The following is a 14,798-nucleotide window of genomic DNA, read 5'->3' as shown; positions in this document are numbered from 1 at the left end:
GGAAGACATTTATAAATACAGTAGTGCTTTTTAATCCTGTATAAAAATAAAAACTCCAAACAGGCTTTTATGGTATCTATATATTACTTTGGCCTGATGGACTATTCCTTTGGAACTTATGTCTGTTATTGAGATTAATAAAATTCTCTGTGCTTTTAGTGTCAAAATTGCAGATCTTAAACGTTCAACTAAAATGTCATATCTTTCAAAGACTTTGAAACATGGAATCCCTTAAAATTATATGTGTGTCCTTAAAGTTCCACAAATCATTCTTTTTTAATAAATAATTCAGTTATGATTTTATTCACTTACAAAAAAGAACCCAAACCATTAATAGGATAATTTTTAAAAATGAACTGAGTCCAGAAGGCCTACAAGGCAATCTTTCTTCCCGCGAAAATTTCTAGGTATGCTTAATTAATATTAACTGAATAGGTACTTTAGGCATCATGTGTTACTTCGGTATGAGATTGTACTCTTGAAAACACAGATTTATGCAGCCAGAGTAGCTGGTAGTAGAGATAGCTACTGTGAAGCTTTAAATTAGTGACTTTTTGATAAAAGAGCAAATAAAAGACATCAAATATTCAAACCTGAAGTGAGGAAAAATTGTAAGTGAAATATTTATTTCTCCCAATTCAATATTGGCAACTCAGAAATCTCCTCTTCTTCCTATTAATGGTAACCATGCTCTTTAGTACTTGATTGTTTATCTTATTCTTTGTTCTCTCTGATTTCACATCTATTAGCTAACTAAAATTACTGTATTGAATTCTATTCAAGTGGCTAGTCTCATTACTTAAGAGGAAATAATAGTGAATCATGTTGAGCCTAGAGTTAAATGGGAGTGGTTGGAATGAGGAAAATAATATTAGGACTGCATAGGAATAGTAACTGATTAATAAATAGGTCAATTTATAATCTATGTGCTCTATTTTTTTAAGATATTTTATTTATTTATTTGAGAGAGAGAGTGCAAGAGCGAGAGTGCACATGGGCAGGTGTGGGGGGAAGGGCAGAGGGAGGAGCAGGCTCCTTGCAGGCAGCCTGACTGGGGCTCCATCCCAGGACCCTGGGATCAGGACCTGAGCTGGAGGCAGACACCCAAGGGCCTGAGCAATCCAGGCACCCCCAAGTATTCTATCCAGAGGAGTATGGCAACCCAGTCAATATCCGGGGAGTCCTTTCAGGTGGGAGGGACCAGGATTTTAGTAACAGGTTAACTGAAACCATGGCCCTGGCCAGAAAGTAAATTTACAGTATTTCAGTAAGAAGCTGGAAAGTCTATGGAGTAGAAGCTAGTCTCCAGTAAAATGATACAAAAGGAACAAATCCTAGTGGAATGTCTCAGGTCACTGGATTGTTGTGCAATACAGTGCTCAAGCCAAGCTCCAGGGGAATTGAGGAAATTAGGTCAAATGATGGTTAATAGACAAACTCAACATGTGAACCATAGGCAGGCTTGGTTGGAACATAGGTGGTAAGTACTTGCCTCTGACAAACAATATAATAGATTAGAAATTAATGCCAATATAAATCCTAATATACTTTCTATAAAGGACTGAGTTGTTGGATTTTTGTGTCTAATATGATAGTCACATGTAGCTATTTATATTAAGTGTAAATTAAAATCCAATTCCTTAGCTATATTAGACATTCTCATTTTCTCAATAGTTTCTTATGACTTTGGGGACCATATTTTTCAGTATGGATATAGACATTTTCATCACTAAAATTTTTATTGGTACTATTTTAGGAGAAATGCCTTAGTGACACAATTTTAGATGGTCTGAGGCTGTCAGAGGTACTTTTCATGATTAAAATATAAATTATGCTAATGGAGAATATAACCTATTGTAGGCCCAAAAGACAAATACAAATGAAGCAATGCAAGAAAGTTATAAAAAAAAAACTATAAATATGGTTGTCCATATTTCCAGGAGAAGTTTTTAGAGGATAAGAATTTTTTTTTCCTCACAACCCACTAAAAAGAACAAAATATAAAAAAGAAACTTCTATGTTGAAACTGTACATTTAAAAATAATCTTGAAATTAGAACCAAACAAGAGAGAATGCTGAGAGTTGATCTATCCAAACCAGAAATCAAATAGACTGCAGTACTCTTTGGCACATAACCCAGCAGAAGTTTTAGTCCAAAGGGGAGCTGTTTATCTTCCTGCCAAGACTTTCCATCTGACTTTTGCTGAATGCAGAATGGGAGACTGGAATGGGGTGAGGTGGGGGTGGGTGGGATGTCTGTTCTAAAGAAAGAGGGAGGGAAGGGGAGCGAGGGAGAGAATATGGATGAACAATGGTTTGAAACCTCCTTGAGACCTTCCTGGGTGTAATGTGACACCGGCCCCCATATATGGAGGTTGGTGAGAGATCAAAGAAACAGGCAGGCCATTCCATATTTGTAGGGGGCAGGCTTACTAAGCCATGGAACTTGTTGCAAGGCTTGTACTGGGCAGCTGTCAGCGTAGTAGGTCAATACACCTACCCGCCAAACTTTAAAAGTTCATGTGGAGGTCTTAATTAAGTTCAATCATGAGTATCATCCAGATGGTTTTAACACCATATCTCTATCTCAAAGCTACATCCTTGAGGCAGCTTCTGGGAGTGGGACCGAGACAAAGGGAATTCACATTCCAAGGACGGGTGAGGAGCTTCTCATTGCCAGTGTCCAGCTCACACAGCAACTGGTGGTCATGTCTGCTCAGTGAGAGACCTCCCCCAAGTGAGAGAGAGAAAGAGAGTCTGAGATTTTCATAACATTATAATACTTAGATACAAAAGCTCTGCTGGAGGAAGTGTTCTATCATATACCCAGTATAGAATCTGCCCTCAAGACAAAGCAAAGGTAAACCTAATTTAATTATAACAAATCCTTCATCCAGTAGAACTCCTGTATAAATGGTCAGCATCTTTTACTATCTGATGAACAAAGGAAAGGCACCAATTGGGTTTTCCTCAGCGGCATTATGGGGTATTGCAAGAGAGAAATAAGCCAAAGAATGAAATGTTGTTTGCAAGCAGAGTTTAATGGCTTAGAATATTAAATAATAATTTCTTGTTTTCAGTTACTCCAGAAGGCAAAAGATTCTCACAATAAAAAAGGTAAAAATAAAAATCCAGAGTTTGATTGAAATATCCATTATTAAGAACTCTGAAACGTTTAGCAGACTCAGCTAAATAAAGAGATTCTAAAAAAATTTAAGGGCATGGTCCCACAGTAAGCTTACATGAAAAGGAAGCCTATGTCAGAAAAGATTGCAAATATGGCTTCTGAGGTCAGGAATGCATCGCCATTCACATTCATAGAAAAAATTCCAAGGAGTTACATTAGCGTGAACTAAAAAAACAGAGTCCAAAATGAGAAGAGCCTCCTGGGCCACAGGTAGGAGACGATTTCTAATCAGGCAGTGGGAGCTATTTGGAATCTTATCCCCAAATCCCATGTTTGCAGTAGTTTTACCCACTCTAAAACAATACAGAAAATAAGCCTTTCAAAGAAAGTCTGGATATCTCCAGTCCAAAAATAGAATGAAAGCCTGGCCACTTTTATGGTAAAGGAATTTTGTTGCAGAAGTCCTAGCCAAGAGCCCAGATGGGACAGCAAGAAGCAAAATAGTTGAATTGATTATGAAATCACTATAGGGAGCAAAGCCAGACTCTTACCAGGGAACATTCTTTTCCACAAAAGTACTGAAACTGAGGAAAGGTGCTTGGTCAAATTTCCAAGTAATTACATACCTGTCGTTGCTGTATAGTTCCAGTTTTTAACTTTCTGAAAGGTGGGAATTATCTTGTCCTTCGATAACACTCGTATGTTGGGTACTTGTGTTAGATGGGGGTACAGATGACTTGTCTTTTTAACTTGGAAGTTTCGGCTTGATTACTTTCACCCAAAAGGGTCCCACCTGCGTGACTATATGAGACGTTCCATTTACACCTGGATATGGTTTATATGGTTAGGTCCTAAACTTCAGAATTAAGCCTGGTATTGTAATAGGATGAGACTTCTTGATAGTCTTAGGGAGGGATGAGTGTGTTTTACATAGGAGGAATATAAATAGTGTGCAGAGGATAGCTGCACTATAGCTGTCAGTAGATAACATGATGTAGCGTTCTCTGCCCTTGTTCCCTTTAAGAGGTAGAATTGAAGTCCAGTCCCACATTGTCACTGGGCTTGGCCATATGATTTGCTTTGATCGAAAGGATGTCAGAAAATCTAATATGAGGAGATACTTGGCAAACACTTGCCTATAGGGCTAGCCATGCGAAGAAGATTGGCCAGGCCCACAGAATGATGAGAGGCCACTGGTATAGAGAGACCCCAGCTTCTCAGCCATCTTCATTAAGGCCCCAGAGATGGGAGCGAGGTCAAATTATACTACCCAGTGAATCTTCTGGATAACTGAGGCTGCATGGATGTACCCAGGTGACAGCATGAGCCCAAACATACTGTATCAGCATATTTTGAGAGATAATAAAAAGTTAATTCAAGTCACTGAGTTTTGGGATGGGTTGTTATGTAGCAAAAAATAGCAGAAAGAGTTGCTAATTCTTATTTTATAAACAAATTATCTTTTATAATTAATTGTCACATTTGTTGGTATGGAATAACAAATAGTAAATATTCCTTATTTTTAGGTCCTTTGTTGTGATTATATTCGTTTTCAACTTACCAAAATTATGAACATATATCTTACCTTTTAAAAAAATCATTACACTTCTTATATATCTCATTATTGTGTCATAACTTCTGCTATTCTGTTTTATAACACATTATTTTTAGTTTTTATTTAGTATTCTGTTCTTGAGTTTTTGATAGTCTTTTTCAATTGTGTATTTATTTTTAAAAATTCTTTATTATAATAAAAGTTTTAACATCCAGATCTACTTCTCTGTACACAGTTTTAGCCACTTACTATAGATTATTTTTTTTCTCTGAGTGATATAATTATTAGATTTTCTTTGGTTCCATTATTACATAGGAAACTCTTTTTTAAAAATGTTTGAATGTCTTTTGTTTGTTCATTTCTACCTCTCTCTTCTAGGCCCATATACACAATTACTTTCTTATTTATTTATGTCCTCAAATTTAGCATGTCTAAAACTAAACTCTTGATTTTAAAACTTTCAAATTAGGCAGTAGAAATTATCTACCAGCTTTCCCCAAAGTCCTGTGCTTATACTAGCTTTACACACCTGGGTAAAGCCCTGATGTCCAACAGATAAATGGATGAAGAAGATGTGATCGATCGATCGATCGATCTATCTTTTCATTAGGTGATATTATTTTAGAATTTCTCTTTATTTTCCTAGCAATGACATAAATGAATTTTAATCATACAAGATAATATATATATGTATATTATATATCTCAATGGATATGGATATTATGGAATATTATGGAATATTACTCAGTCATCAGAATGAATGAAACTTTGCCAATGACAATGATATGGATGGAATTACGGGATATCATGCTAAGTGAAATAAGTTAATCAGAGGAAGACAAATACCATATGGTTTCACTCATTGTGGAATTTAAGAAACAAAACGGATGAGCCTAGGGGAAGGGAAGACAAAATAAAATAAGACAAAAATTGAGAGGGAGGCAAATCATGAGAGATGCTGAACTCTAGGAAACAAACAGGGTTGCTGGAGGTGGTAACTGGGTGATGGGCCTTAAAGAGGGCACTTGATAGAGTGAGTATGGGGTGCTGTATGCAACTGATGAATCATTAAATTTTACCTCTGAAACTAATTAAAAAAAAAAGTTTTACTCATCTGAAACTGAGTATGGAATTAAAATTTTCCGAAGAAATCTTAGTGTTCTTCAGTCATGAAATAAAATGAAAATCATGGTGATTAAAATAGACATTTAAGTAGAAGGTGAACATTCTTAATCATTCACTCCACCCATATATTTTGTCTCCCTATTCTGCACTAGGTATAATGCTAGTTATAAATGACAAAATTTGGTTCAGGTATCCTGCCATTAAGGGATCACACACCAACGGTGATGGTGACACCATGTAGCAAAGGCTGTGAGAGAAGCTTGAAAGCAGTTCTATTAAAGGAAAAAGCAGGGACATCTAACCGGGCTGTGGGGTAGCAATATCAGGAAACACAAATCTTATTTTGACTTAAAAAAAAAAAAAAACAAAACAAAACACTGTACTCTTCTCCTTTAGGCATAAGATAAATTATTCATCACAATTTTCTTAAACAATAAACCATAGATTAGTGGTTGAAAACGCAGCTATAAAAGCAAACTGCTTTGTTTTAAATTTCAACTTCACCAATTAACTAGCTTTGTGAGCATGGACAGATTAATTACTTCTTTATGCTTCAGCTTCTTCATCAGTGAAATGGTGATAATAATAGAAACTTATAGGGTTGTTAGGCTAGAGGCTGAAAAATAGTAAGTTCTATTTAAGTGATCACTGTTATTGTTAAATAATTAACTCAAATATTTGGATCAAGAAAAAGAATTAAAAAGTGGAAGCAGTAGAGCTCAAATTTGAAATTAATGAATTCAGAATTCCTGTAAATGGTCTTCTGTTATAGTATACTGTTTTAGTATCCTTTTAATCCCCTTGTAACTTAGCCTTGTATGTTTGTAGTCACATCTAGATATATTTGAATAGTACATTTATGTAAAAAGAGACAAAGACATGGCACCATTATATCCATTTCTTAAAATTCTAGAGGAATTCAGTAGAGGTATAAACACTCTATTAGTTAAGTATTAATTTTCTTTTCATTAGGTGACATTATCTTAAAATTTCTGTTTACTTTCCTAGCAATGACATAAATGAATTTTAATCATACAAGATGATTTATGATGTCCTGATGTCGATGTGGCTTACATCAAATTTCTATAATGATTTAACTTTAAGTTTTGTATTTTTCAGCAATCTAGGGCAGCAGATTAACACTTCCCTGACACAAATTTCCTGAAATTGTTCTAAGCTGACATGTCCTCTTTTGTCCAGTTGTCTGATTAGATAGCATATGACTCTGTAGCTGGTGATCTCGGCTAATTAGCGCATTGTACTGAGTCAAGGCTGATTTCCCACATGGGAGCTCTTGGCTCTGCTCTGATTCACATCCAGAGGCAACAATCTGCCCCACTAGGAGTCTGACAAATAGTATATTACTGGTCAGAAGAGGACCCTGAAAAAGGAGTAAGAGTGCATTAGTACAAATCTGTCATTGTTACTGCGGGGGGAAGAATCACCACCCATGACTGGTGTGGGCGTATTGACACTATCGTCCTTATTTATGAAGGGCAGCACAATTGGGTTCACATCCAACAATTAAGCTTCTTTATGACCTCTGGTTCTTGCTCTGGTTTCAGAAATGCCTGGTTTTATTTGAAATCGCTGAGTCAAGAGCATAATAAACTTTATGTCCTCATTATTCTAAAAAAAAAAAAAAAGGAGAGGGAATATTAATCAAAACAGCCCTTGATTCAATTCTCAATCTGGAGGGAGTGGCAAATATTGGATCTACACTGGAGAAAAGCATCCCCCTTAAGACTTTTTTTTTTTTTTTTTTTTTTTTTTTTTTTTTTTTTTTTTTTAGTGAATACCACATTTTGTGAAGACTGGGAAGCCAACTAGGACTGCCAACTGCCCAGACCTTTGAAATATTCCTCTTAAGGCAGAGATGTGCAACTCTCCTGTGTTGGGATATTTGGAAATCGCCATTCTTTCCAGATCAGCTTCACATGTGTGTGCACACACACATAAAATAAATGTACTTGTAATGGGAAATAGATATGATAGAAACTGTCTTCAGTTAGCTGTATGGAGACTGTGGCACTAAGAAAACCTCCTTGTATTTGGAAACATTTTTTAATCTAATAATTACGGTCCCATATTAAGCAATTTATAGAAATAATCTATAGCCTTTTCAGTTTCACCAATGCAGCTGTTTTTTTAAAGGAAATTCCATTTTAAAATTAAAATTCATTTTTCCACACACAGTTAACAATGGCATGCTTCAACATAATGCTTCTCAATACTAATGCCCCAGATGAAGGGTAGTGCTTGTTCTCTGAGCAAGCAGAGAGAGGCTTATGGATGTATCTCTATTTTAAGTTAGTTGAAAAGGAGCAATTGCATCATTATTTAGAACCACCATTTTGTTTTAGCATTCTTTAGAAATGGATGCTACTCATACTTTAAGATATGTTCTTCGGGAACCTTATTAGAAATATTTTCAGTGCAAAAACAAAACAAAGCAAAAAAAAAAACATTTATTTTTTGATAATATCAACAAGTAGATCATCTATATGTTGATTCTCAGGGATTAAATATGAAGCCAGAATAGTCACCTAAACAAAGTCCCTGCTTCACACTTTGGCTAAGGATGTAAGTAGAGTACTCAGAGAAGTTAGATTATCATCACCCAAAACACAATTCTGTATCACCAAACACACAGGATCTGGTGTTGTATAATTGCCTCCAGCAATCATTACCAGCGAGTTGCCAAAGGTGACCCAGTTAGTTACTATTTAACTCTCTGAGACTTAGTTTCTGCATATGTAAAGCGTTTTTTTTTTTTTTTTTTTTTTGCGAATGTATGTGTTCTGTTTTGAAGAGGCTGTATAAAATGGTTAAGGGTATGAGCTGTGGAGTCAGATACCTGAGTTCAATACCCAGACTTGCTGTCATTCAGCTTGCACCTTGAGTAAGTGATAATGTTCCTATACCCCCAGTTGTTCATTTGTAAAATGTAAGTAATAATGTTTATTATTATTATTTATTTAAACTTATTTAAGATTATTGTATATATATATATATATATATATACACACACACACACACATATGTTGACAGTGATTAGAACTGTATCTGGCACATAATAATCTCTAGAAAAGTATTAACTGTTATTATTATGTAAGTAATAATTCAGATGATTCTAAATTAGAAATCCATGTGTTTCAACATAAAGATCAAACTCTTGGGAACTAAAATCCCATATTGTTTACTTTTGTTTTCACCAAATACGATACAATGCCTGACACATAATCATCTGACAATAATAATAATAATCTGTGAATCAGTTAAATATTATATTCCCACTTTTATGGTTGCTATGAATATGTAGAATTGGAATTCCCTCATTTTTTATGGTATATGCTAATATTAAATAGTGTTAAATATCAATCAGCATTTGTTGAGAGCCAACTCTGAGCCTGGGATTGTTTTATATTAATCATCTTCCTGTTTTATATACATCATCTCCAACATACCCCCGTAACTCTACATGATAAGAGATATTAATTCTGTTTACAGATAAAGAAACTGCTGTATACCCTTTGGGACTAGTATTCTCTCCCTTTTTTTTGGAACAGTGAAGTCATAATGTTTATATAACCTACACCATTGCATACAACATTATTCTTTATCAGACCTCAAATATGGACATGAAAGAAAATAGTATAATATTTTATTATGAATAATTAATTACATTTAGGAAAATAACTATGTTGGGAAATAGCATCAACAACAGATCAAAAAATAATCAGATATCTCTTAAATAATAAGGTAAAGAAAGAAAGAAGTATTCTCAGTGACTAAACATGTCTCCCTTTTCTTTTACCACCAATTACCAACTATCAGCCTCCAGAGAAAATGAGCTGCTGAGATCTTTTTTACAGTTGGAAACCACTGAGAATGTGGGTTCTCTTTTCTAGGTTACATTGTTTTCTCATAGCTAGTGTTGGAAACCCAAGTAAAAGGAACTGAAGAACTCCACAGGTGTCTGTTGAAACTAAGAAAGTTAACATTGATCCTACATGTCTGATCTTTCTGGCTACTCAATTCCCAAGAAGAGGTTTAGGAAGCTGGAAAGGAGATTAATGGGTGGACTGATTCATCTCTTCCCCTGAACTTGAGAATGATGGGATGGTACAAGTCATAGTGACATCATTCCTGTACTTTGTTGCGTCCCGAATTGAAGCAGTAGGACCTGCCTCATCATCTATTCTTAGATGACTCCAAGTTAATAGAGACTGAGTGAGACAACACTGTTCTAATACGGAATTTCTCCCTATGTTGCAGGCCTAGAGACTTTAGGGCTTTACAACTGGGGCTTTCAATAAATCCTAGAAATTTTCCGTAGGATAGATTTGGCCACAGTCTACCACTTGGCATGAAAGACTCTTGTTAATACAATTGTCCCTTTTCTCATTCTAACCTCTGATACACAAGTCCCTTTTCCAGCCATACCAAACTACTTGTGTTTCTTCAAATGCCATAGTCTATCTTGCATCTATAAATTTGCACAAAAGATTTGTCTGCATTGTGTACCCTTCCAGCTTCACTCTTCATCTCTTATCTTCTTATATTGAGGTCAAAATCCATCTTCTTCCACTTATCTGACCCCAAAGATACCTCAACATCCGATGTATATCTACATCATGATCCTAATTACTGACTTATTTAGCCTTTAGTCCAGAATATTTCGAGCCCTTAAGTTTAGTTTTATATCTATCACTCCAGCCTTGTTTTAGTGTAAAGGACATAATTGGTCCCCGATAATAAAGTGTAGAGCCAGAATGCCTGTTATAAAATCCCACCCGGGCATTGGGCAGCCCAGGTGGCTCAGTGGTTTAGCACCGCCTTCAGCCCAAGGTGTGATCCTGGAGACCTGGGATCGAGTCCCATGTTGGGCTCCCTGTATGGAGTCTGCTTCTCCCTCTGCCTCTCTCTCTCTCTCTCTCTCTCTCTCTCTCTCTCTGTCTCTCATGAACAAATAAAATGAAATCCTTAATAAAATAAAATAAAATCCCACCTTTGACAGTTACTAGCTGTGTGGTGTTAGCAAGTCCCTGAGTGTTCTTACCCTCAGTTCCCATGTGTGTAAAGTTGTGATAATAATGAGTTCAAACACAGAAGGAACTTAGAATAGTGTCTGGCACATTGTACACACTATGCAAAAGTTTACTATTTAACTATTATAAAATAAGTTTTCCTATTAGGGTGCATACCACATATATATGCAGAAATGTGGAACTACTGTAGTTGGAAGGAAAACCTTGGGGCTGGGTAAAATAAAGTATTTCCTTATAAGAAGTATAGTCAGTATATGGTATTTTATGACTACAAACTGGACATATAAACCATGTAAAAATGTTAAGTTAATTTACGGCAACCAGATTCACAGTGAACTTTTAAATGCAATTTTCAATTGTCAAAAAAAATTAGGTTCATCTTCACTATCACTGATGAAAAAAAAATACATAGTATATTAGGCTGAATTGTCCACTTGTGACTTAGCATAACAGTTCTTCTATTTTATTGTGTCATGGCTTTGGTGTAACTGCTATGACACTTTGGATTTAGATCATTTCAAGAACATCCAGAGGGTAGAGTGTCACCTAATGAATCATTAATACTGCTGTAGCAGCATGATTTTCCATTATACTTTCTTCCTGAATGGTAACCTGACTTGACCTTAATGAGTTCTGGGAACTAATAGAATCATAGCTCATCTGGCTGTACATATGATAATAGGGATAGATGTACATAGAACACTCTTTCCATTTTATCAGCCATGGAATGGATCCATTTGGTGATGGCCATTAAGATGAGCAGATATATGTTATATCCAATCATTCATAAGGCTCCACTCAACTTCCTTCCTCAATTGCCTCTGTGTGAAATAGGTGATTCCTTCACAACCGAAAACTCAAGGTAGCTTTTCATGTAACCCAATATGAAGAGACTTTTAAAAATATGCTATGAGGAGGCAAAATATAAGTTAAGTACTTACTAAGAAATATTTTAAAAGATCACAGACTATTCTAGGTGAAGTTCCTCAGGAAACAGACCCTAAAATGTGCTTCTGCAAGTTTACTGGAGTCCACAACAACAACTGTAAGAAAACAGAGGTACCATGATGGGTAGAAAAAGGAAGCCACCCGTGATGCAGTTGTGTGAAGGTTTTAGCTGCTCTAAAGATACTATCATTGTACTGGTTGTTCTGAAGCTGGCATGGCCTTTCAAAGATACCCCCAACTGAAGTAAGGGGACCAGGTTTCATACCCTCTTATCAACTGGTCATTGAGGACAGGGTGCCCATGGAGGGAACATAAAATGTAACAAGGTCACTGGGAATTAGAACTGAGCTGTCAACAGCCAGCATTTCAGACATCTGAAGAGATGGAGATATGGGTGGCACACCACAATATCTATGCCTACAAGCAGCTCCAAAGATCAGCCATAGTAAGTATGACAGATGACATTGCCTGAGTTCATCCATGATGTGTTAATGTTTCAAATCAAACCCAAAGAAGCACATCGAGGCCAAGGGGAGGAAGGGAGGAAGAAAGAGAGCCAAAGCATAGACAGTAGTAATACAAAGTTCCTATTTAATTACAGAAAGAATGTGAGAGGATAGCAAATGTCTAAATTGTATTTAAATAATCAAGTATTTGCTTTAGCTTTGGAGATTATCAGAGCTCTAAAATGATATTCTTGAAAATAATAAAAATTATTAAGTGGTTGCAAATTATTTATAGTCCTGTGAAGAATGTTAAAATATTCTTTTGACTAGAAAAAAATTCATATACAGAAAATACCATAGTGATTCTTTCAGCTAAAGGTTAAGTATGAGTAATTGTGATAATTTTCAAATACAATTTTTATAAAAACATCAACATTATTACTATAATTCACTTTCTTAATTTCATAGAATACCCATTTTATTTGCTGTATAGTATTAGAAAGTATTGGTAAAGCTAAAGTTGTTATTTTGCCAATTATGTTTTTCAATTAGTGAAGAATCTGGCCCCTTGAAGGCAATTTTAATAAGGATCACCACTATGAAAAAGTTAAGCAATCTAATTGAGCATATCAAATAACGTATACTAAATAAGGAAAAGAAATAAAACGTACCTATTGATTATAGCAGCTGAGCTTTCCAAAACCAAGTTTTATGTCATACTGCCTAAATTATATCTGACTGTTCAATTAGGCTGAAAAATGCAAAGGCTAAGAGAAGGAAATCACTGCTTTATTTTTGGGTCTGGATGAAAGGGGTCAGAGAGAGGCAGTTTTACCTGATGGGATGAAAAACAAAATGAAACAAACACTTGTAGTAAGAATTTAGGATGAAAAGAATAGGTCTACTTCAGCCCAGCCTAAAACAGAGAGAGCTTGTGAAGTTGTGTCCTTCAAATAGGTAGGCTTACTTTTTTTTTTTTTTTTGTTCTTGGTCTTCTCCTTGTTTTCCTTCTTCTTTCAGGGAGAGAGAAAGTGCATATGGGCAAGGGAGGAGGAGTAGAGGAGTAGAGGCAGCGGGAGACAAAGCATCTTCAAGCTCCATGCCCAGTGTGGAGCTCAGTCTCACCTTTTTGAGACCATGATCTAAGCCAAAATCAAAAGTTAGACATGTAACTGGCTGAGCTACCCAGGCACCCCGTAATAGAAATAATTTTCTTCAAACTGAAATGACTTTCCTACTTCCTCATTTTCCAAAAATTAGTTATCCAGTTACAGAGTTATAAAATTAACATACTTGGCTATTGCAAAAATTCCAAAAATGAAGTGAAATGTAAAAACAATAAATGTAATCCGATTCTAAGAGGTAACCATTATTGATGTTTTGATTTATAAATATCCACATCATTTTTCTATGTGCATATACACACATAACACACACATCTTTGTGTTATGTGTGTGTGTGTGTGTGTGTGTGTGTGTGTGTGTGTGTATGATTTGTACATCAAGATAGTCAGGGATCCCTAGGCGGCTCAGCAATTTGGTGCCTGACTTTGGTCCAGGGCGTGATCCTGGAGACCCGGGATCAAGTTCCACGTCGGGCTCCCTGCATGGAGCCTGCTTCTCCCTCTGCCTGTGTCTCTGCCTCTCTCTCTCTGTGTGTTTCTCATGAATAAATAAATAAAATCTTAAAAAAAAATCATACTAGCAGTGCTTTTCTGTAATGTACTTTTCAGCTTAAAGCATTTTTTTCCCAGTCAATAAATGGTCAAAGATCTTTTCATTTGGTCATATATATGTGTCCTTATATATGTATCTATTCCCAATTGTTTGTAATTTTTTATTTATTTGTAATCTTTTTTAGACTTGCTATCAGTACTATAATAAATGTCCTTGTATTTATATCCTACTTAATTCCACATATTTTTCCTCAGAAAGGATATTGTAAGGTGGCCATATTTATTTATTTTTTACATTTATTTTGATACACATTTTAAATTGACATTAAGAAAGGTCCCACTGAGGCACCTGGTGATGCAGGTGGTTAAGCCTTGGACTCTTGGTCTCAGCACAGGTACTGACCTGGGGGTCATGGGATGGAGCCCCATATTGGGCTCCATGCTCATTGCGGGCTCTGCTTGAGATTCTCTCTCCCTCTCCCTCTCCTCTTCCTGCTCATGCTCTCTTTCTCTCTCCAAAATAAATGAATAAATATTTTTAAAAAATAGGAAGGAAGGAAAGTTCCTACCATTTTTACTCTCGCTGCTAGTGGAGAATGTCAATTTCTCTCTACCGTTTTTGTATCAGTATTCACATTTCTTTTAAATCTTTCTCATGCTTTTAGGTAATTAATTAATAAGGGAGATTCTCTCCATTATCTTAATTTTCATTGCTTTGACTACTGCTTATGCTGAATAGCTTTCATATGTTTATAGGTCACTGTAGTTCATTATTAGCAAATATACTCTGACGATTTTTCAATTGTAGGGTTTTCTTTTCCTTAATTATTTTTGAATTTCATTTGTATCCAAGGGGTATTTAAATTACTGA

General features: G+C 35.7%; 1 long non-coding RNA gene across 1 annotated transcript in view; it reads left to right on the top strand.

The window, feature by feature from the left end:
* Positions 1–8,670: 8,670 nt before the first annotated feature.
* LOC129498741 (uncharacterized) overlaps positions 8,671–14,798 on the top strand; it is a 221,363-nt gene continuing 215,235 nt past the window's right edge. Inside the window, exon 1 of the long non-coding RNA XR_008662193.1 lies at positions 8,671–8,709. This is a non-coding gene — a long non-coding RNA (uncharacterized LOC129498741). The remainder of the gene's footprint in view (positions 8,710–14,798) is intronic.

Source organism: Nyctereutes procyonoides, unplaced genomic scaffold, assembly GCF_905146905.1.
Source record: "Nyctereutes procyonoides isolate TBG_1078 unplaced genomic scaffold, NYPRO_anot_genome, whole genome shotgun sequence".
In the NCBI taxonomy this organism is placed as follows: Eukaryota; Metazoa; Chordata; class Mammalia; order Carnivora; family Canidae; genus Nyctereutes; species Nyctereutes procyonoides.
Note: the sequence above shows the minus strand (reverse complement) of the source record. Positions and strands in the feature narration are given on the sequence as shown.